Here is a 26,287-nt window from a genome sequence, read left to right as displayed (position 1 = left end):
TAGCAGTAACAGTAGTAGTAGCAGTAACAGTAGTAGTAACAGTAACAGTAACAGTAGCAGTAACAGTAGCAGTAGTAGTAGCAGCAGTAACAGTAACAGTAAAGTTGTCAAAAATATAAATAGTAAAGTACAGATACCTCAAAAAACAACTTACTTTAAAGTATATTTACTTAAGTACTTTACACCACGGTATTTCACCCAACAGATATGTGAATTTATCAAAATTGGGTTTGTTTTTGAATACTTTGTAGATCTGTGTAATCTGAGGGAAATATGTGTCTCTAATATGGTCATACATTTGGCAGGAGGTTAGGAAGTGCAGCTCAGTTAGGTAGGGTCAGTCACAGTGGTCAGTAGGGTCAGTCACAGTGGTCAGGTATTCTGCCACTGTGTACTCTCTGTTTAGGGTCAGTCACAGTGGTCAGGTATTCTGCCACTGTGTACTCTCTGTTTAGGGTCAGTCACAGTGGTCAGGTATTCTGCCACTGTGTACTCTCTGTTTAGGGTCAGTCACAGTGGTCAGGTATTCTGCCACTGTGTACTCTCTGTTTAGGGTCAGTCACAGTGGTCAGGTATTCTGCCACTGTGTACTCTCTGTTTAGGGCCAAATAGCATTCTAGTTGGCTCTGTTTTTTTTGTGTGTTCTCTATCTTTCTGCCCCTCTCACCCTCCCTCTCTCTCCCCCCCTCTCTCTCTCCCTCCCTCTTTCCCTCCCTCTCTCTCCCCCTCTCTCTCACCCTCTCCTGCTCTCTCCCTCTCCCTCTCTCTTTCCCTCTCTCTCCCTCTCTCTTTCCCTCCCTCTCTCTCCCCCTCTCTCCCTCTCCCTCTCTTTCCCTCTCTCTCCCTCTCTCTTTCCCTCCCTCTCTCTCCCCCTCTCTCCCTCCCTCTCTCCCTCCCTCTCTCTTTCCCTCTCTCTCTCTCTCCTCTCTCTTTCCCTTTCTCTCTCTCACTCCCTCTCTCTTTCCCTCCCTCTATCCCCCTCTCTCTCACCCTCTCCTGCTCTCTCTCACACTTACCCTCCCTCTCTCTCTCCTTCCCTCTCTCTTTCCCTCTCTCTCCATGTCCCTCTCTCTTCACTGTCTCTCTCTCCCTCTCTCTTTCCCTCCCCCTCTCTCTCCCTCTCTCTTTCCCTCCCTCTCTCTCCCCCTCTCTCTCACCCTCTCCTGCTCTCTCTCATACTTTCCCTCCCTCTCTCTCTCTCTCTCCCTCTCTCCCTCTCTCTCTCTCCCTCTCCCTCTCCCCTCTCTTCTCCTCTCTCTCTCTCTCTCTCCCTCTATTTCCCTCCCTCTCTCTCCCTCCTCTCTCTCACCCTCTCCTGCTCTCTCTCTCTCTTCCCTCCCTCTCCCTCTCTCGCTCTCTCTCTCCCTCTCCCTCTCCCTCCCTCTCTCTCTCTCCCCTCTCTCTCTCTCTCTCCCTCTCCCTCCCTCTCTCTCTCCCTCTATCTCCTTCTCAGCTATTCTTTTTTGGCGTATTTTTTGAGTATTTATAGAAAATCCCACTGTCACATGTACTTTTACAGAAAGCATGAGCTGGCTGTACCCACAGAGAAATGATTTAGTTTAGAGGTGCTGACTAACGGTGAAAAAAATGGAAGCTATAAAAAAAAATATATATATATATATATATAGCAAAAAGAGTCGCACGGCTCTATATATATAAACTCCCAGTAATTTATTGGGTAAAACACCAACATTTCTCCCTGAAGAAGACGCGGTAAAGAACTAGGGGTTTATTTATAGTGTTTGCCACTTTCTTTGTTATTTATATAGCTTCCACATACCCATACAGTAGCAGTAGCAACATATTTCCCTCTATAATTTCATATATGAGAGAGTATGTACGTATGCTGTCCTCAGGACAAGTATAACAGGCATGTTTTCACCAAGGTGGGTAATTGATTTTGTGTTCATATTTATTTATTTGATTTACGTTGTTTTTTGCTAGTTTACTAGCATCCCAAATGGCAACCTAACATTTCTGTAATTCTATATTTTCATATTTAGTGCACTACTTTTGACCACTGCATTATGGGTAGGTCTAGGCATTTTATTTAAAAAAATTCTATCCCGCAATTCGATCATTGGAGATGTCGATATAGCACCTTCACTAGTTTACTCCATCACTAGTTACTCCTTCACTAGTTTACTCCATCACTAGTTACTCCTTCACTAGTTTACTCCATCACCAGTTACTCCTTCACTAGTTTACTCCATCACTAGTTACTCCTTCACCAGTTACTCCATCACCAGTTACTCCTTCACTAGTTTACTCCATCACTAGTTACTCCTTCACTAGTTACTCCGTCACCTTGTCCACCTCACCTCCGTCCACCTTGTCTACCCTGGGGCTTTGAGGGTGAACCCTTATCAAATCAAATCAAATGTATTTATTTATTCAGGTCTATGGGTAGTGATGATAATTCAGGTCTATGGGTAGTGATGATTCAGGTCTATGGGTAGTGATGATAATTCAGGTCTATGGGTAGTGATGATTCAGGTCTATGGGTAGTGATGATTCAGGTCTATGGGTAGTGATGATTCAGGTCTATGGGTAGTGATGATTCAGGTCTATGGGTAGTAGTGATAATTCAGGTCTATGGGTAGTAGTGATGATTCAGGTCTATGGGTAGTAGTGATGATTCAGGTCTATGGGTAGTAGTGATGATTCAGGTCTATGGGTAGTAGTGATGATTCAGGTCTATGGGTAGTGATGATAATTCAGGTCTATGGGTAGTGATGATAATTCAGGTCTATAGGTAGTGATGATAATTCAGGTCTATGGGTAGTGATGATAATTCAGGTCTATGGGTAGTGATGATAATTCAGGTCTATGGGTAGTGATGATAATTCAGGTCTATGGGTAGTGATGATAATTCAGGTCTATGGGTAGTGATGATAATTCAGGTCTATGGGTAGTGATGATAATTCAGGTCTATGGGTAGTGATGATAATTCAGGTCTATGGGTAGTGATGATAATTCAGGTCTATGGGTAGTAGTGATGATTCAGGTCTATGGGTAGTAGTGATAATTCAGGTCTATGGGTAGTGATGATAATTCAGGTCTATGGGTAGTGATGATAATTCAGGTCTATGGGTAGTGATGATAATTCAGGTCTATGGGTAGTGATGATAATTCAGGTCTATGGGTAGTGATGATAATTCAGGTCTATGGGTAGTGATGATAATTCAGGTCTATGGGTAGTGATGATAATTCAGGTCTATGGGTAGTGATGATAATTCAGGTCTATGGGTAGTAGTGATGATTCAGGTCTATGGGTAGTAGTGATGATTCAGGTCTATGGGTAGTGATGATGATTCAGGTCTATGGGTAGTAGTGATGATTCAGGTCTATGGGTAGTAGTGATGATTCAGGTCTATGGGTAGTGATGATTCAGGTCTATGGGTAGTAGTGATGATTCAGGTCTATGGGTAGTAGTGATGATTCAGGTCTATGGGTAGTAGTGATGATTCAGGTCTATGGGTAGTGATGATTCAGGTCTATGGGTAGTAGTGATGATTCAGGTCTATGGGTAGTAGTGATGATTCAGGTCTATGGGTAGTGATGATTCAGGTCTATGGGTAGTGATGATAATTCAGGTCTATGGGTAGTGATGATAATTCAGGTCTATGGGTAGTGATGATAATTCAGGTCTATGGGTAGTGATGATAATTCAGGTCTATGGGTAGTGATGATAATTCAGGTCTATGGGTAGTGATGATAATTCAGGTCTATGGGTAGTGATGATAATTCAGGTCTATAGGTAGTGATGATAATTCAGGTCTATAGGTAGTAGTGATGATTCAGGTCTATGGGTAGTAGTGATGATTCAGGTCTATGGGTAGTAGTGATGATTCAGGTCTATGGGTAGTAGTGATGATTCAGGTCTATGGGTAGTGATGATTCAGGTCTATGGGTAGTGATGATTCAGGTCTATGGGTAGTAGTGATGATTCAGGTCTTTGGTAACACCCTTAGATGATGATAATAATATAAGATTACTCGTTAGATTACTTGTTGGTTATTACTGCATTGTCGGAACTAGAAGCACAAGCGTTTCGCTACACTCGCATTAACATCTGCTAACCATGTGTATGTGACCAATACAATTTGATTTGATTTGATTTGAAAAGACTGCCCGTCTCACGGTAATTGACCGTTAATTGACATAAACACGTGTATCATCTCCAGGCCTCCACAGCCTACAAGCCTGACGCAGACCTTTGGAACATCTATATTTTAACAAGTCTAATCAATCCATTTAATATACACCATCACAAAAAAAACAAATCCATTATTTATTTTAGGCAGGTCTCACAAAACATTATGATACGAAGGAAGTGTATTTCAGAGGAAATAGACTATATAGACTATTATAGACTATTACAGACTATTATAGACTATTATAGACCATTATAGACTATTACAGACTATTATAGACTATTATAGGCTATTATAGACTATTATAGGCTATTATAGACTATTATAGACTATTATAGACTATTATAGACTATTATAGACTATTACAGACTATTATAGACTATTATAGACTATTATAGACTATTATAGACTATTATAGACTATTATAGACTATTATAGACCATTATAGACTAGTATAGACTATTATAGACTATTATAGACTATTATAGACTATTATAGACTATTACAGACTATTATAGACTATTATAGACTATTATAGACTATTACAGACTATTATAGACTATTATAGACTATTATAGACTATTATAGACTATTATAGACTATTATAGACTATTATAGACTATTATAGACTATTATAGACTATTATAGACTATTATAGACTATTACAGACTATTACAGACTATTATAGACTATTATAGACTATTATAGACTATTATAGACTATTATAGACCATTATAGACTATTATAGACTATTATAGACTATTATAGACTATTGTAGACTATTATAGACTATTATAGACTATTATAGACCATTATAGACTATTATAGACTGTTATAGACTATTACAGACTATTATAGACTATTATAGACTATTATAGACTATTACAGACTATTATAGACTATTATAGACTATTATAGACTATTATAGACTATTATAGACCATTATAGACTATTATAGACTATTATAGACTATTATAGACTATTGTAGACTATTATAGACTATTATAGACTATTATAGACCATTATAGACTATTATAGACTATTATAGACTATTACAGACTATTATAGACTATTATAGACTATTATAGACTATTATAGACCATTATAGACCATTATAGACTATTACAGACTATTATAGACTATTATAGACTATTATAGACTATTACAGACTATTATAGACTATTATAGACTATTATAGACTATTATAGACTATTATAGACTATTATAGACCATTATAGACTATTGTAGACTATTATAGACTATTATAGACTATTATAGACTATTGTAGACTATTATAGACTATTATAGACTATTATAGACTATTATAGACTATTGTAGACTATTATAGACTATTATAGACTATAATAGACTATTATAGACTATTATAGACTATTGTAGACTATTATAGACTATTATAGACCATTATAGACTATTGTAGACTATTATAGACTATTATAGACTATTATAGACTATTGTAGACTATTATAGACTATTATAGACTATTGTAGACTATTATAGACTATTATAGACTATTATAAACTATTATAGACTATTATAGACTATTACAGACTATTATAGACTATTGTAGACTATTATAGACTATTATAGACTATAATAGACTATTATAGACTATTATAGACTATTGTAGACTATTATAGACTATTATAGACCATTATAGACTATTGTAGACTATTATAGACTATTATAGACTATTATAGACTATTACAGACTATTATAGACTATTATAGACTATTATAGACTATTGTAGACTATTGATGATTTGAGAAAGTGGCAAAAAAAGAAGCTTGTGCTCTATGATTCTATTCCAACCCTATTCTCAATTTAATATTGTCTTTACTAATGTGTTAAATTATTTTTATTTTTTTTACCTTTATATAACTAGCCAAGTCAGTCAAAGAACAAATTCTTATTTTCAATGAGGAAGGGTGGGTTAACTGCCTGGTCAGGGGCAGAACGACAGATTTGTACCATGTCAGCTCGGGAGTTTGAACTTGCAACCTTCCGGTTACTAGTCCAACACTCTAACCACTAGGCTACGCTGCCGCCCCAGTTAAGATTTAGAATAGGGGTAGGCCCGAGCATTGTAAAATAATAATTTGTTCTTAACTGACTTGCCTAGTTAAATAAAGGTTAAATAAAAATATGCTGTAAGGTACATATTGTATAAAGAACAACGTAATTATTTTTTTTCTCAGGCTTGGGCTCATATATAGGCCTATGTGTTATTATATATATATAATGTGCATTATCCCTAATATTTATATGGGTGTTTTAAATTAATCATCACCTGTCCATTTTGTTGTGTTTTAACACAAACATCCACAACGACCATGTGTTCCACTCAGTTTCAACCTGTTGTTGAACTTCTTTCTTCAAATTCATCATCACAGGTGAGGTGAGTTTTAAAAGCACCATACTGTTTTAATGATAGGTGTATGGTGGTGATTTTTGATTGCAATGATGTCAGAGTGGTTAGAGGGACAATAGAGCCCTGAGTACCAGGCCATTAGGACCTGATGGAGGGACAATAGAGCCCTGAGTACCAGGCCATTAGGACCTGATGGAGGGACAATAGAGCCCTGAGTACCAGGCCATTAGGACCTGATAGAGGGACAATAGAGTCCTGAGTACCATTAGGACCAGGAGTCTGTCTGAGTTGTGATGAGAGGAGGAGAGAGAGGAAGAGGAGAGAGGAGGAGTTGTGATGGGAGGAGGAGAGATGAGTTGTGATGGGAGGAGGAGAGAGGAGGAGAGAGAGGAGGAGGGGAGAGGAGGAGGAGAGAGAGGAGGAAGGGAGAGTAGGAGTTTTGATGGGATATCAGGGAACAGGTGACATTAAGGCCCTACGTTAAGGCCCTCTGCCATTGTAAACAATAGCTCCCTCTGCAGATTAGGAAGAGGTATGAAAGACTGTTGTTCTGAAGTAGTGTGTACACGTTTAGCCTGTGTGTGTGTGTGTGTGTGTGTGTGTGTGTGTGTGTGTGTGTGTGTGTGTGTGTGTGTGTGTGTGTGTGTGTGTGTGTGTGTGTGTGTGTGTGTGTGTGTCTATCCCAGTGGAGGCGCTGAGGGAGGAGGACGGCTAATAATAATGTCTGGAATGGTATCAAACACATCAAACATGTGGTGCCATATGTTCCCTTCCATTGACTTCAGCCATTATAACGACCCGTCCTCCTCTCAGCAGCCTCCACTGGTCTATCCATGCAGAGCCCTAACGCTCGCTCTCTCTCTCTCTCTCTCTTCTCTCTCTTCTCTCTCCTCTCTCTCTCTCTTCTCTCTCTCTCTCCTCTCTCTCTCTTCTCTCTCTCTGTCTTCTCTCTCTCTTCTCTCTCTTCTCTCTCTCTCTTCTCTCTCTCTCTCTCTCTCTCTCTCTCTCTTCTCTCTCACTTCTCTCTCTTCTCTCTCTCTCTCTCTCTCTCTCTCTCTCTCTCTCTCTCTCTCTCTCTCTCTCCCTCTCTCTCTCTTCTCCTCCTCCTCCTCCTGTCTCTCTCTCCTCCTCCTCCTCCTCCTCCTCCTCCCCTCCCCTCTCTCTCTCTCTCTCTTGCTTCTCTCTCTCTCTCTTCTCTCTCTCTCTCTCTCTCTCTCTCTCTCTCTCTCTCTCTCTCTCAGCGTTGGACCCTGGTATTGGTGTAATGGTGTATGCCGGCCTGGTGGGGGCGCTGTTACTCTCTGTGGTGCTGGTACTGTGTGTTGGGGTGTTGGCATACCGACGCAACTGTCGCCATCTCCACGGTGATATCACTGACTCCTCCTCCGCCCTCACCGCCGCCTTCCACCCCGGCAACTACAAACCACCCAGACAGGGTGAGTCACTGTTGTTGTTGTTGTTGTTGTTCTTCTTCTTCTCCTCCTCTTCCTCTTCTTCTTCCTCCTTCTTCTTCCTCTGTCTCCTCCCTCTTCCTCCACCTCCTCCTCTTCCTCCTCCCATTCCTCCTCCTCCTCTTCCTCCTCCCCTTACTCCTACTCCTCGTTCTCCTCCTCCTCTTCCTCCTCCTTCTCCTCCTTCTCCTCCTCCTCCTCTTCTTCCTCCTCCTCCTCCTCTTTCTCCTCCTCCTCTTCCTCCTCCTCCCCTTCCTCCTCCTCTCTTCTCCACCCCTTCACCTTCTTCCTCCTCTTCCTCCTCCTCTTCCTATATATAAATATATTATATATATATTTGTTGTTTGTTGTCACTTATTAAATCAAATCAAATTGTATTACTCACATGCACCGAATACAACACAATACAGTGAAATGCTACGAGCCCCTTAACCAACAATGCAGTTTAAAAAAAATATGGATAAGAATAAGAATTAAAAGTTACTAGTAATTAAAGAGAATAAAATAACAATAGTGAGACTATATACAGGGGGGTATATTGTCAATGTGTGGGGGCACTGGTTAGTTGAGGTAATATTGTCAATGTGTGGGGTAATATGTACTGTACATGTAGGTAGAGTTATTAAAGTGATTATGCATAGATGACAACAGAGAGAAGCAGTGGTGTAATAGAGGGGTAGTCTGGGTAAAAGTGGGGTAGTCTGGGTAAAAGAGGGGTAGTCTGGGTAAAAGTGTAAAAAAGGGGTAGTCTGGGTAAAAGTGTAAAAGAGGGGTAGTCTGGGTAAAAGTGGGGGTAGTCTGGGTAAAAGAGGGGTAGTCTGGGTAAAAGTGTAAAGAGGGGTAGTCTGGGTAAAAGTGGGGTAGTCTGGGTAAAAGAGGGGTAGTCTGGGTAAAAGTGTAAAAGAGGGGTAGTCTGGGTAAAGAGGGGTAGTCTGGGTAAAAGAGGGTAGTCTGGGTAAAAGAGGGGTAGTCTGGGTAAAAGAAAAGGTAGTCTGGGTAAAAGTGTAAAAGAGGGGTAGTCTGGGTAAAAGAGGGGTAGTCTGGGTAAAAGAGGGTAGTCTGGGTAAAAGTGTAAAGGGGTAGTCTGGGTAAAAGTGTAAAAGGGGTAGTCTGGGTAAAAGAGGGGTAGTCTGGGTAAAAGAGGGGTAGTCTGGGTAAAAGAGTGGTAGTCTGGGTAAAATAGGGGTAGTCTGGGTAAAAGTGTAAAAGAGGGTAGTCTGGGTAACAGTGTAAAAGAGGGGTAGTCTGGGTAAAAGAGGGGTAGTCTGGGTAAAAGAGGGGGTAGTCTGGGTAAAAGTGTAAAAGAGGGGTAGTCTGGGTAAAATAGGGGTAGTCTGGGTAAAAGAAAAGGGGTAGTCTGGGTAAAGTGTAAAAGAGTGGTAGTCTGGGTAAAAGTGTAAAAGAGGGGTAGTCTGGGTAAAAGTGTAAAAGAGGGGTAGTCTGGGTAAAAGAGGGGTAGTCTGGGTAAAAGAGGGGTAGTCTGGGTAAAAGAGTGGTAGTCTGGGTAAAAGAGGGGTAGTCTGGGTAAAAGTGTAAAAGAGGGGTAGTCTGGGTAACAGTGTAAAAGAGGGGTAGTCTGGGTAAAAGTGTAAAAGAGGGGTAGTCTGGGTAACAGTGTAAAAGAGGGGTAGTCTGGGTAAAATAGGGGTAGTCTGGGTAAAGAGGGGTAGTCTGGGTAAAAGAGTGGTAGTCTGGGTAAAAGAGGGGTAGTCTGGGTAAAAGTGTAAAAGAGGGGTAGTCTGGGTAAAAGAGGGGTAGTCTGGGTAAAAGAGGGGTAGTCTGGGTAAAAGAGTGGTAGTCTGGGTAAAAGAGGGGTAGTCTGGGTAAAAGTGTAAAAGAGGGGTAGTCTGGGTAACAGTGTAAAAGAGGGGTAGTCTGGGTAAAAGAGGGGTAGTCTGGGTAAAAGAGGGGTAGTCTGGGTAAAAGAGGGGTAGTCTGGGTAAAAGAGTGGTAGTCTGGGTAAAAGAGGGGTAGTCTGGGTAAAAGTGTAAAAGAGGGGTAGTCTGGGTAAAAGAGGGGTAGTCTGGGTAAAAGAGGGGTAGTCTGGGTAAAAGAGGGGTAGTCTGGGTAAAAGAGTGGTAGTCTGGGTAAAAGTGTAAAAGAGGGGTAGTCTGGGTAGCTATTTGATTAGGTGTTCAGGAGTCTTATTGCTTTGGGGTAGAAGCTGTTTAGAAGCCTCTTGGACCTAGATTTGGCTCTCCGGTACCCTTTGCAGTGCGGTAGCAAAGAGAACAGTCTATGACTAGGGTGGCAGGAGTCTTTGACAATTTTTAGGGCCTTCCTCTGACACCGCCTGGTATAGAGGTCCTGGATGGCAGGAAGCTTGGCCTGGGCCGTACACACTACCATCTGTAGTGCCTTGCGGTCGGAGGCCGAGCAGTTGCCATACCAGGCGGTGATACAACCAGTCAGGTTGCAAGATGCTCTCGATGGTGCAGCTGTAGAACCTTTTGAGGATCTGAGGACCCATGCCAAATCTTTTCAGTCTCCTGAGGGGGAATAGGTTTTGTCGTGCCCTCTTCACGACTGTCTTGGTGTGTTTGGACCATGTTAGTTTGTTGGTGATGTGGACGCCAATGAAGTTGAAGCCCTCAACCTGCTAATCATCTTTTTACTCAACAACAGAAGCATCTAACTTTGTCATATTTTTTTGTAGTCCACTTAAAGGATATTATTTTTATTTTTGACCCATTAAGCAGCACACTATTGGCCCAGTGTCGTCCGGGTTGTCCCATCGCACTCTAGCGACTCCTGTCGTGGACCGGGCGCATGCACGCTGACTTTGGTCACCAGCTGTGTGCGGATGGCGAGCAGTGTGTCAAGAAGCAGTGCGGTTTGGCAGGTTTCAGAGTACGCATGGCTCTCAACCTTCGCTTCTCCCAAGTCCGTATGGGAGTTGCAGCGATTGGGCAAGAATGTAACTACCAATTGGATATCACAAAATTGTGGGTAAAAAGTATGTATTTTTTAAATAAAAAAAGGTAGGGGAGTGGATCAGTAAACTAGTCAGTATCTGGTTCCACCATTTGCCTCATGCAGCGCGACACATCTCCTTCACATAGAGTTGATCAGGCTGTTGATTGTGGTCTGTGGAATGTTGTCCCACTTCTCTCCAATGGCTGTGTGAAGTTGCTGGATATTGGCGGGAACTGGAACACGCTGTCGTACACGTCGATCCAGAGCATCCCAAACATGCTCAATTAGTGACATGTCTGGTGAGTATGCAGGCCATGGAAGAACTGGGACATTTTCAGCTTCCAGGAATTGTGTACAGATCATTGTGACATGGGGCCGTGCATTATCATGCTGAAACATGAGGTGATGACGACGGATGAATGACATGGCATTCAGGTCTCAGGATCTCGTCACGGTTTCTCTGTGCATTCAAATTCATCCATCGATAAAATGTAGTTGTGTTCGTTGTCCGTTGCTTAAGCCTGTCCACAACGTTGACATCAGTAAACACCACACCATAACCCCACCATGAGGAACTCTGTTCACAACATTGACATCAGCAAACACCATACCATAACCCCACCCCACCATGGGGGACTCTGTTCACAACGTTGACATCAACAAACACCATACCATAACCCCACCATGAGGAACTCTGTTCACAACATTGACATCAGCAAACACCATACCATAACCCCACCCCACCATGGGGAACTCTGTTCATCAAAACACCATTGACACTCTGTTCAGCAAACACCATACCATAACCCCACCATGGGGCACTCTGTTCACAACGTTGACATCAGCAAACACCATACCATAACCCCACCATGGGGCACTCTGTTTACAACGTTGACATCAGCAAACACCATACCATAACCCCACCATGGGGCACTCTGTCCACCCCAACGTTGACATCAGCAAACACCATACCATAACCCCACCTCCACCATGGGGCACTCTGTCCACAACGTTGACATCAGCAAACACCATACCATAACCCCACCTCCACCATGGGGCACTCTGTCCACAACGTTGACATCAGCAAACCAATCGCCCACACGTCGCCATTCACGTGGTCTGCGCTTGTGAGGACAGTTGGACGTCCAGCCAAATTCTCTGAGATGACGTTGGAGGCAGTTTACCTGGCAACAGCTCTGGTGGACATTCCTGCAGCCAGCGTGATCCCCATTTCACATCTCCTTGAAAACTTAAGACATCTGTGGAATCGTGTTCGTGTGACAACACTGCACATTTTTAGAGTGGCCTTTTTATTTGTCCCCAGCACAATGTGCACCTGTGCAATGGTCATGCTGTTGAACCAGCTTCTTGATATACCACACCTGTCAGTTTGATTCATTATCTTTGCATAGGAGAAACGCTTACTAACAGGGGTATAAACTCACTTGTGCACACAATTTGAGAGAAACTAGCTTTTTGTGCTTATGGAAAATGTCTGTGATTGTATTTTTTATTTCGACCAACTCTTCACGTGATGCTTTTATATTTGTGTTCAGTTTGTTTTCTGTTTCTGTCTTGGTCTCTTCTAATTTAAAAAATATCACCTTTTAATGTCTTCTCGATCTCCAAACTCCGTCTAGAGTTTCTTCTCAAGACGATCCCAACGTGCTCTTTACCTCAAAGTTAGAGGGTTTATTGGCTTCATTATCCAACGTGCTCTTTACTCACTGTAGCCTCTTAGAGAGGAGGGCCGGTAACAAGAGGGTTCGAACCCCCCAAGCTGCCGAGGGGGAAATGTTCAGGGACTGTTCCGGCAGCCGGAGGGTTGTTTGCTTCATTATCCCGGTTTACTAGCTACCACCAGCCGGAGGGTTATTGGTTTCATTATCCCAGTGTACTAGCTACCACCAGCCGGAGGGTTATCATTATCCCAGTGTACTAACTAACCACCAGCCGGAGGGTTATCATTATCCCAGTGTATTAGCTACCACCAGCCAGAGGGTTATTGGTTTCATTTTCCCAATGTACTAGCTACCACCAGCCGGAGGGTTATCATTATCCCAGTGTACTAGCTACCACCAGCCAGAGGGTATCATTATCCCAGTGTACTAGCTACCACCAGCCGGAGGGTTATCATTATCCCAGTGTACTAGCTACCACCAGCCAGAGGGTTATTGGTTTTATTTTCCCAGTGTACTAGATACCACCAGCCAGAGGGTTATTGGTTTTATTTTCCCAGTGTATCCACAGCCAGAGGGTTATACCCAGTGTAGCTACCACCAGCCAGAGGGTTATTGGTTTCATTATCCCAATGTACTAGCTACCACCAGCCGGAGGGTTATCATTATCCCAATGTACTAGCTACCACCAGCCGGAGGGTTATTGGTTTCATTATCCCAGTGTACTAGCTACCACCAGCCAGAGGGTTATTGGTTTCATTATCCCAGTGTACTAGCTACCACCAGCCAGAGGGTTATTGGTTTCATTATCCCAGTGTACTAGCTACCACCAGCCAGAGGGTTATTGGTTTCATTATCCCAGTATACTAGCTACCACCAGCCGGAGGGTTATTGGTTTCATTATCCCAGTATACTAGCTACCACCAGCCAGAGGGTTATTGGTTTCATTATCCCAGTGTACTAGCTACCACCAGCCAGAGGGTTATTGGTTTCCCAGTTATCCCCAGTGTACTAGCTACCACCAGCCAGAGGGTTGTTGGTTTCATTATCCCAGTGTAGATACCACCAGCCAGAGGGTTATCATTATCCCAGTGTACCACCAGCCGGAGGGTATCATTATCCCAGTGTACTAGCTACACCAGCAGGAGGGTTATTGGTTTCATTATCCCAGTGTACTTGCTACCACCAGCCAGAGGGTTGTTGGTTTCATTATCCCAGTGTACTAGCTACCACCAGCCAGAGGGTTGTTGGTTTCGTTATCCCAGTGTACTAGCTACCACCAGCCAGAGGGTATCATTATCCCAGTATACTAGCTACCACCAGCCGGAGGGTTATCATTATCCCAGTGTACTAGCTACCACCAGCCAGAGGGTTATCATTATCCCAGTGTACTAGCTACCACCAGCCAGAGGGTTGTTGGCTTCATTATCCCAGTATACTAGCTACCACCAGCCGGAGGGTTATCATTATCCCAGTGTACTAGCTACCACCAGCCAGAGGGTTATCATTATCCCAGTGTACTAGCTACCACCAGCCAGAGGGTATCATTATCCCAGTGTACTAGCTACCACCAGCCAGAGGGTATCATTATCCCAGTGTACTAGCTACCACCAGCCGGGGGTTATCATTATCCCAGTGTACTAGCTACCACCAGCCAGAGGGTTATCATTATCCCAGTGTACTAGCTACCACCAGCCAGAGGGTTGTTGGCTTCATTATCCCAGTATACTAGCTACCACCAGCCGGAGGGTTATCATTATCCCAGTGTACTAGCTACCACCAGCCAGAGGGTTATCATTATCCCAGTGTACTAGCTACCACCAGCCAGAGGGTTATCATTATCCCAGTGTACTAGCTACCACCAGCCAGAGGGTATCATTATCCCAGTGTACTAGCTACCACCAGCCAGAGGGTTATCATTATCCCAGTGTACTAGCTACCACCAGCCAGAGGGTATCATTATCCCAGTGTACTAGCTACCACCAGCCAGGGGGTTATCATTATCCCAGTGTACTAGCTACCACCAGCCAGAGGGTATCATTATCCCAGTGTACTAGCTACCACCAGCCAGAGGGTTATCATTATCCCAGTGTACTAGCTACCACCAGCCAGAGGGTATCATTATCCCAGTGTACTAGCTACCACCAGCCGGAGGGTTGTTGGCTTCATTATCCCAGTGTACTAGCTACCACCAGCCAGAGGGTATCATTATCCCAGTGTACTAGCTACCACCAGCCAGAGGGTATCATTATCCCAGTGTACTAGCTACCACCAGCCGGAGGGTTATCATTATCCCAGTGTACTAGCTACCACCAGCCAGAGGGTTATCATTATCCCAGTGTACTAGCTACCACCAGCCAGAGGGTTATCATTATCCCAGTGTACTAGCTACCACCAGCCAGAGGGTTATCATTATCCCAGTGTACTAGCTACCACCAGCCAGAGGGTTATCATTATCCCAGTGTACTAGCTACCACCAGCCAGAGGGTATCATTATCCCAGTGTACTAGCTACCACCAGCCAGAGGGTATCATTATCCCAGTGTACTAGCTACCACCAGCCAGAGGGTATCATTATCCCAGTGTACTAGCTACCACCAGCCAGAGGGTATCATTATCCCAGTGTACTAGCTACCACCAGCCAGAGGGTTGTTGGCTTCATTATCCCAGTGTACTAGCTACCACCAGCCGGAGGGTTGTTGGCTTCATTATCCCAGTGTACTAGCTACCACCAGCCAGAGGGTATCATTATCCCAGTGTACTAGCTACCACCAGCCAGAGGGTTATCATTATCCCAGTGTACTAGCTACCACCAGCCAGAGGGTATCTTTATCCCAGTGTACTAGCTACCACCAGCCAGAGGGTATCATTATCCCAGTGTACTAGCTACCACCAGCCAGAGGGTATCATTATCCCAGTGTACTAGCTACCACCAGCCAGAGGGTATCATTATCCCAGTGTACTAGCTACCACCAGCCAGAGGGTATCATTATCCCAGTGTACTAGCTACCACCAGCCAGAGGGTATCATTATCCCAGTGTACTAGCTACCACCAGCCAGAGGGTATCATTATCCCAATGTACTAGCTACCACCAGCCAGAGGGTATCATTATCCCAGTGTACTAGCTACCACCAGCCAGAGGGTATCATTATCCCAGTGTACTAGCTACCACCAGCCAGAGGGTATCATTATCCCAGTGTACTAGCTACCACCAGCCAGAGGGTATCATTATCCCAGTGTACTAGCTACCACCAGCCAGAGGGTATCATTATCCCAGTGTACTAGCTACCACCAGCCAGAGGGTTATCATTATCCCAGTGTACGAGCTACCACCAGCCAGAGGGTATCATTATCCCAGTGTACTAGCTACCACCAGCCAGAGGGTATCATTATCCCAGTGTACTAGCTACCACCAGCCAGAGGGTATCATTATCCCAGTGTACTAGCTACCACCAGCCAGAGGGTATCATTATCCCAGTGTACTAGCTACCACCAGCCAGAGGGTATCATTATCCCAGTGTACTAGCTACCACCAGCCAGAGGGTATCATTATCCCAGTGTACTAGCTACCACCAGCCAGAGGGTATCATTATCCCAGTGTACTAGCTACCACCAGCCAGAGGGTATCATTATCCCAGTGTACTAGCTACCACCAGCCAGACGGTGTCATTATCCCAGTGTACTAGCTACTACCACCAGCCAGAGGGTATCATTATCCCAGTGTACTAGCCCCAGCCAGAGGGTGTGTACTAGCTACCGCCAGCCAGAGGGTATCATTATCCCAGTGTACTAGCTACCGCCAGCCAGAGGGTATCATTATCCCAGTGTACTAGCTACCGCCAGCCAGAGGGTATCATTATCCCAGTGTACTAGCTACCGCCAGCCAGAGGGTATCATTATCCCAGTGTACTAGCTACCGCCAGCCAGAGGGTATCATTATCCCAGTGTACTAGCTACCGCCACCAGAGGGTATCAGTGTACCTACCAGCCAGAGGGTATCATTATCCCAGTGTACTAGCTACCACCAGCCAGAGGGTATCATTATCCCAGTGTACTAGCTACCACCAGCCAGAGGGTATCATTATCCCAGTGTACTAGCTACCACCAGCCAGAGGGTATCATTATCCCAGTGTACTAGCTACCACCAGCCAGAGGGTATCATTATCCCAGTGTACTAGCTACCACCAGCCAGAGGGTATCATTATCCCAGTGTACTAGCTACCACCAGCCAGAGGGTATCATTATCCCAGTGTACTAGCTACCACCAGCCAGAGGGTATCATTATCCCAGTGTACTAGCTACCACCAGCCAGAGGGTATCATTATCCCAGTGTACTAGCTACCACCAGCCAGAGGGTATCATTATCCCAGTGTACTAGCTACCACCAGCCAGAGGGTATCATTATCCCAGTGTACTAGCTACCGCCAGCCAGAGGGTATCATTATCCCAGTGTACTAGCTACCGCCAGCCAGAGGGTATCATTATCCCAGTGTACTAGCTACCGCCAGCCAGAGGGTATCATTATCCCAGTGTACTAGCTACCGCCAGCCAGAGGGTATCATTATCCCAGTGTACTAGCTACCGCCAGCCAGAGGGTATCATTATCCCAGTGTACTAGCTACCACCAGCCAGAGGGTATCATTATCCCAGTGTACTAGCTACCACCAGCCAGAGGGTATCATTATCCCAGTGTACTAGCTACCACCAGCCAGAGGGTATCATTATCCCAGTGTACTAGCTACCACCAGCCAGAGGGTATCATTATCCCAGTGTACTAGCTACCGCTCCATCAGCTGCTCCCAGCCTGTAGTGTGTATGTGTCAGCTTGGGTACTGGTACAGCAAAGCATAAATAATATCTGTGCAAATGGGCTCCCGAGAGGCGCAGCTGTCTAAGACACTGCATCTCAGCGCTTGAGACGTCACTACAGACACCCTGGTTTGATTCCAGGCTGTATCACAACCGCCTGTGATTGGGAGTTCCATAGGGCGGCGCACCATCGGCCCAGCGTCATCCGGGGTTTGGCCGGTGTAGGCCGTCATTGTAAATAGGAATTTGTTCTTAACTGACTTGCCTAGTTAAATAAAGGTTAAATATATATATATTTTTTTTAAATGGACCAATAAAGCATGTATTGTAACCACTTTGCTCCCAAAAATCACAATCAGCCGATGAAACTATTAAACAACTCCCCCTCTCTCTCCTCCTGCTGCAGACAACCCTCACCTCCTCCACCCCTCTGCGCCCCCAGACCTGACAGCCACAGCGGGTACCTTCAGGGATCCTCTCTTCTCCCTGCGGCAGGGTGCCAACGATGGTCACCACAAGATCCCCATGACAACCTCTCCCCTGCTGGACCCCCTGCCCAGCCTCAAGATCAAGGTGTGTGTGTATGTGTGTGTGTGTGTGTGTGTGTGTGTGTGTGTGTGTGTGTGTGTGTGTGTGTGTGTGTGTGTACTAGTGTGTGTGTGTGTGTGTGTGTGTGTGTGTGTGTGTGTGTACTAGTGTGTGTGTGTGTGTGTGTGTGTGTGTGTGTGTGTGTGTGTGTGTGTGTGTGTGTGTGTGTGTGTGTGTGTGTGTGTGGATCAATCAGATGTATGTATAAAGCCATTTTAATATCAGTGTTTGTCAAAGCTTTACAGTTGGTCTGGACCACAAGTAGAAGCAGAGACACACTGACTTACAAGTGTTCACAATGTATGGTGTACTAGTTATGCTGGTGTATGGTGTACTAGTTATATTGGTGTATGGTGTACTAGTTATATTGGTGTATGGTGTAATAGTTATACTGGTGTATGGTGTAATAGTTATATTGGTGTATGGTGTACTAGTTATATTGGTGTAATAGTTATATTGGTGTATGGTGTACTAGTTATATTGGTGTATGGTGTACTAGTTATATTGGTGTATGGTGTACTAGTTATATTGGTGTATGGTGTAATAGTTATATTGGTGTATGGTGTACTAGTTATATCGGTGTATGGTGTACTAGTTATATTGGTGTATGGTGTAATAGTTATATTGGTGTATGGTGTACTAGTTATATTGGTGTATGGTGTACTAGTTATATTGGTGTATGGTGTAATAGTTATACTGGTGTATGGTGTAATAGTTATATTGGTGTATGGTGTAATAGTTATATTGGTGTAATAGTTATATTGGTGTATGGTGTAATAGTTATATTGGTGTAATAGTTATATTGGTGTAATAGTTATATTGGTGTAATAGTTATATTGGTGTAATAGTTATATTGGTGTATGGTGTAATAGTTATATTGGTGTATGGTGTAATAGTTATATTGGTGTAATAGTTATATTGGTGTAATAGTTATATTGGTGTATGGTGTAATAGTTATATTGGTGTATGGTGTAATAGTTATATTGGTGTAATAGTTATATTGGTGTATGGTGTAATAGTTATATTGGTGTAATAGTTATGTTGGTGTATGGTGTAATAGTTATATTGGTGTAATAGTTATATTGGTGTAATAGTTATATTGGTGTAATAGTTATATTGGTGTAATAGTTATACTGGTGTATGGTGTAATAGTTATATTGGTGTATGGTGTAATAGTTATATTGGTGTAATAGTTATATTGGTGTATGGTGTAATAGTTATATTGGTGTATGGTGTAATAGTTATATTGGTGTAATAGTTATATTGGTGTATGGTGTAATAGTTATATTGGTGTAATAGTTATATTGGTGTAATAGTTATATTGGTGTAATAGTTATATTGGTGTAATAGTTATATTGGTGTAATAGTTATACTGGTGTATGGTGTAATAGTTATATTGGTGTATGGTGTAATAGTTATATTGGTGTAATAGTTATATTGGTGTATGGTGTAATAGTTATATTGGTGTATGGTGTAATAGTTATATTGGTGTATGGTGTAATAGTTATACTGGTGTATGGTGTAATAGTTATATTGGTGTAATAGTTATATTGGTGTATGGTGTAATAGTTATATTGGTGTATGGTGTAATAGTTATATTGGTGTATGGTGTAATAGTTATACTGGTGTAATAGTTATATTGGTGTAATAGTTATATTGGTGTAATAGTTATATTGGTGTATGGTGTAATAGTTATATTGGTGTAATAGTTATATTGGTGTAATAGTTATATTGGTGTAATAGTTATATTGGTGTAAATAGTTATATTGGTGTAATAGTTATATTGGTGTAAATAGTTATATTGGTGTATGGTGTAATAGTTATATTGGTGTATGGTGTAATAGTTATATTGGTGTAATAGTTATATTGGTGTAATAGTTATATTGGTGTAATAGTTATATTGGTGTAATAGTTATATTGGTGTAATAGTTATATTGGTGTAATAGTTATATTGGTGTAATAGTTATATTGGTGTAATAGTTATATTGGTGTATGGTGTAATAGTTATATTGGTGTAATAGTTATATTGGTGTAATCGTTATATTGGTGTAATAGTTATATTGGTGTAATCGTTATATTGGTGTAATAGTTATACTGGTGTATGGTGTAATAGTTATATTGGTGTATGGTGTAATAGTTATATTGGTGTATGGTGTAATAGTTATATTGGTGTAATAGTTATATTGGTGTATGGTGTAATAGTTATACTGGTGTAATAGTTATACTGGTGTATGGTGTAATGGTTATATTGGTGTAATAGTTATATTGGTGTAATAGTTATATTGGTGTATGGTGTAATAGTTATACTGGTGTATGGTGTAATAGTTATATTGGTGTAATAGTTATACTGGTGTATGGTGTAATAGTTATACTGGTGTATGGTGTAATAGTTATACTGGTGTATGGTGTAATAGTTGTATGGTGTAATAGTTATATTGGTGTAATAGTTATATTGGTGTAATAGTTATATTGGTGTATGGTGTAATAGTTATATTGGTGTATGGTGTAATAGTTATATTGGTGTATGGTGTAATAGTTATATTGGTGTAATAGTTATATTGGTGTATGGTGTAATAGTTATAATGGTGTAATAGTTATATTGGTGTAATAGTTATATTGGTGTATGGTGTAATAGTTATATTGGTGTATGGTGTATGCTGTAATAGTTATATTGGTGTATGGTGTAATAGTTATATTGGTGTAATAGTTATATTGGTATAATAGTTATACTGGTGTATGGTGTAATAGTTATACTGGTGTATGGTGTAATAGTTATATTGGTGTAATAGTTATATTGGTGTAATAGTTATATTGGTGTATGGTGTAATAGTTGTATTGGTGTAATAGTTATATTGGTGTAATAGTTATATTGGTGTATGGTGTAATAGTTATATTGGTGTAATAGTTATATTGGTGTACTAGTTATATTGGTGTAATAGTTATATTGGTGTATGGTGTAATAGTTATATTGGTGTAATAGTTATATTGGTGTAATAGTTATATTGGTGTATGGTGTAATAGTTATATTGGTGTATGGTGTAATAGTTATATTGGTGTATGGTGTAATAGTTATATTGGTGTATGGTGTAATAGTTATACTGGTGTAATAGTTATATTGGTGTAATAGTTATATTGGTGTAATAGTTATATTGGTGTATGGTGTAATAGTTATATTGGTGTATGGTGTAATAGTTATATTGGTGTATGGTGTAATAGTTATACTGGTGTAATAGTTATATTGGTGTAATAGTTATATTGGTGTAATAGTTATATTGGTGTAATAGTTATATTGGTGTAATCGTTATATTGGTGTATGGTGTAATAGTTATATTGGTGTAATAGTTATATTGGTGTAATAGTTATATTGGTGTAATAGTTATATTGGTGTAATAGTTATATTGGTGTATGGTGTAATAGTTATATCGGTGTATGGTGTAATAGTTATATTGGTGTATGGTGTAATAGTTATATTGGTGTAATAGTTATATTGGTGTAATAGTTATATTGGTGTAATAGTTATATTGGTGTATGGTGTAATAGTTATATTGGTGTAATAGTTATATTGGTGTATGGTGTAATCGTTATATTGGTGTAATCGTTATATTGGTGTAATAGTTATATTGGTGTAATAGTTATATTGGTGTAATAGTTATATTGGTGTATGGTGTAATAGTTATATTGGTGTAATCGTTATATTGGTGTAATAGTTATATTGGTGTAATCGTTATATTGGTGTAATAGTTATACTGGTGTATGGTGTAATAGTTATATTGGTGTATGGTGTAATAGTTATATTGGTGTATGGTGTAATAGTTATATTGGTGTAATAGTTATATTGGTGTATGGTGTAATAGTTATACTGGTGTAATAGTTATATTGGTGTAATAGTTATATTGGTGTATGGTGTAATAGTTATATTGGTGTATGGTGTAATAGTTATACTGGTGTATGGTGTAATAGTTATACTGGTGTATGGTGTAATAGTTATATTGGTGTATGGTGTAATAGTTATACTGGTGTATGGTGTAATAGTTATACTGGTGTATGGTGTAATAGTTATACTGGTGTATGGTGTAATAGTTATACTGGTGTATGGTGTAATAGTTATGTATATGTATATTATTGTTATTATATATATATATGTTTGTTTTCCTAAGATGTACAACAACTCGTCCCTGGAGCTGCCAGCAGAGCTCCGCGGCGACCCTGAGATCCTCGGCCTGAAGCACGTGGGCGGCACCATGGGCAGGACTGTGGCATGGGACAGGTAAGACACACACAATGTCCTCTCAAACACACATGCAGACACACACACAGTGGTGTAAAGTACTTCAGTAAAAAATACTTTAAAGTACTTCTTAAGTCGTTTTGGGGAATCTGTACTTTGCTATTTATATTTTTGAAAACTTTTACTCCAATACATTTCTTAAGAAAATATTGTAGTTTTCTTTTAACTACATACATTTTCGTTGACACCCAAAAGTACTCGTTACATTTTGAATAGTAATAACATGCTAATAACGCATGTCTCACTGCTCAATGGTAGCCTAGAATGGTAACCACCCCCAACACAGTTAACACACACACCATCCCCAACACAGTTAACACACACACCACCCCAACACAGTTAACACACACACCACCCCCAACACAGTTAACACACACACCAGTAACACACCATCCCCAACACAGTTAACACACACACCACCCCCAACACAGTTAACACACACATCAGTTAGACAACATCCCCCAACACAGTTAACAAACACACCACCCCAACACAGTTAACACACACACCACCCCCAACACAGTTAACACACACACCAGTAACACACCATCCCCAACACAGTTAACAAACACACCACCCCAACACAGTTAACACACACACCACCCCAACACAGTTAACACACACACCATCCCCAAACACAGTTAACACACACACCAGTAACACACCATCCCCAACACAGTTAACACACACACCACCCCAACACAGTTAACACACACACCACCCCAAACACAGTTAACACACACCAGTAACACACCACCCCCAACACAGTTAACACACACACCAGTAACACACCACCCCCAACACAGTTAACACACACACCAGTAACACACTACTCCCAACACAGTTAACACACACACTAGTAACACAACATCCCCAACACAGTTAACACACACACCACCCCAAACACAGTTAACACACACCAGTAACACACCACCCCCAACACAGTTAACACACACACTAGTAACACACCACCCCCAACACAGTTAACACACACACCAGTAACACACCACCCCCAACACAGTTGACACACACACCAGTAACACACCATCCCCCAACACAGTTAACACACACACCATCCCCAACACAGTTAACACACACACCACCCCCAACACAGTTAACACACACATCAGTTAGACAACATCCCCCAACACAGTTAACAAACACACCACCCCAACACAGTTAACACACACACCACCCCCAACACAGTTAACACACACACCAGTAACACACCATCCCCAACACAGTTAACAAACACACCACCCCAACACAGTTAACACACACACCACCCCAAACACAGTTATCACACACCAGTAACACACCACCCCCAACACAGTTAACACACACACCAGTAACACACCACCCCCAACACAGTTAACACACACACCAGTAACACACCACCCCAACACAGTTAACACACACACCAGTAACACACTACTCCCAACACAGTTAACACACACACTAGTAACACAACATCCCCAACACAGTTAACACACACACCACCCCCAACACAGTTGACACACACACAGTAACACACCATCCCCCAACACAGTTAACACACACACCATCCCCAACACAGTTAACACACACACCATCCCCCAACACAGTTAACACACACACCATCCCCAACACACTTAACACACACACCATCCCCAACACAGTTAACACACACACCATCCCCAACACAGTTAACACACACACCAGTAACACACCACCCCCAACACAGTTAACACACACACCAGTAACACACAATCCCCAACACAGTTAACACACACACCCCCTCAACACAGTTAACACACACACCAGTAACACACCATCCCCCAACACAGTTAACACACACACCAGTAACACACCATCCCCCAACACAGTTAACACACACACCATCCCCAACACAGTTAACACACACACCATCCCCCAACACAGTTAACACACACACCATCCCCAACACAGTTAACACACACACCATCCCCAACACAGTTAACACACACACCATCCCCAACACAGTTAACACACACCAGTAACACACCATTCCCCAACACAGTTAACACACACACCATCCCCAACACAGTTAACACACACACACCAGTAACACACCATCCCCAACACAGTTAACACACACCAGTAACACACTATTCCCCAACACAGTTAACACACACACCATCCCCAACACACTTAACACACACCATAAACACACCATCCCCAACACAGTTAACACACACACCAGTAACACACCATCCCCCAACACAGTTAACACACACACCATCCCCAACACAGTTCACACACACCATCCCCGAACACAGTTAACACACACACCATCCCCGAACACAGTTAACACACACACCATCCCCAACACAGTTAACACACACACCAGTAACACACCATTCCCCAACACAGTTAACACACACACCAGTAACACACCATCCCCCAACACAGTTAACACACACACCAGTAACACACCATCCCCCAACACAGTTAACACACACACCAGTAACACACCATCCCCCAACACAGTTAACACACACACCATCCCCAACACAGTTAACACACACACCATCCCCCAACACAGTTAACACACACACATCCCCAACACAGTTAACACACACACCATCCCCAACACAGTTAACACACACACCAGTAACACACCACCCCCCAACACAGTTAACACACACACCAGTAACACACCACCCCCAACACAGTTAACACACACACCATCCCCAACACAGTTAACACACACACCATCCCCAACACAGTTAACACACAGTATTTATATGAACTGCTATGTGGGTGTATTAAAACCCCGACAGAGATGGGTACCACCACGGCTGGCATCATACAGTGGTCAGAGATCCTGGCCACAGCACCTCCGCTACCCTGGGCCACCTGGGGGGACGACTCGGCATCCCCAACACAGGTAGGATACACACTGTCATATATATATACACACACAGGTAACACACAGGTAACACACTGTCATATGTATACACACACAGGTAACACACTGTCACACACACACAGGTAACACACTGTCATATATATATACACACACACAGGTAACACACTGTCACACACACACAGGTAACACACAGGTAACACACTGTCATATATATACACACACAGGTAACACACAGGTAACACACTGTCATATATATACACACACAGGTAACACACAGGTAACACACTGTCATATATATATACACACACACAGGTAACACACTGTCACACACACACAGGTAACACACAGGTAACACACTGTCATATATATACACACACAGGTAACACACAGGTAACACACTGTCATATATATACACACACACACAGGTAACACACTGTCATATATATACACACACACACACAGGTAACACACTGTCACACACACACAGGTAACACACAGGTAACACACTGTCATATATATACACACACAGGTAACACACAGGTAACACACTGTCATATATATACACACACACAGGTAACACACTGTCATATATATATACACACAGGTAACACACTGTCATATATATATACACACACACACAGGTAACACACAGGTAACACACTGTCATATATACACACACACACAGGTAACACACTGTCATATATATACACACACAGGTAACACACTGTCATATATAAACACACACACACACAGGTAACACACTGTCATATATATACACACACACACAGGTAACACACTGTCATATATATACACACACACACAGGTAACACACTGTCATATATATACACACACACACAGGTAACACACTGTCATATATATACACTCACACACAGGTAACACACTGTCATATATATACACACACACACAGGTAACACACAGGTAACACACTGTCATATATATATACACACACACATGTAACACACTGTCATATATAAACACACACACACAGGTAACACACTGTCATATATATATACACACACACAGGTAACACACTGTCATATATATACACACACACACAGGTAACACACAGGTAACACACTGTCATATATATATACACACA

General features: G+C 42.1%; 1 pseudogene; it reads left to right on the top strand.

Annotated features, from left to right (window-relative positions):
• Positions 1–26,287, top strand: part of LOC121840762 — a 77,941-nt pseudogene that overhangs the window by 24,290 nt on the left and 27,364 nt on the right.

Source organism: Oncorhynchus tshawytscha, linkage group LG25 (genome assembly GCF_018296145.1).
Source record: "Oncorhynchus tshawytscha isolate Ot180627B linkage group LG25, Otsh_v2.0, whole genome shotgun sequence".
Taxonomy (NCBI): domain Eukaryota; kingdom Metazoa; phylum Chordata; class Actinopteri; order Salmoniformes; family Salmonidae; genus Oncorhynchus; species Oncorhynchus tshawytscha.
This window is presented reverse-complemented; position numbering and strand designations above follow the sequence as displayed.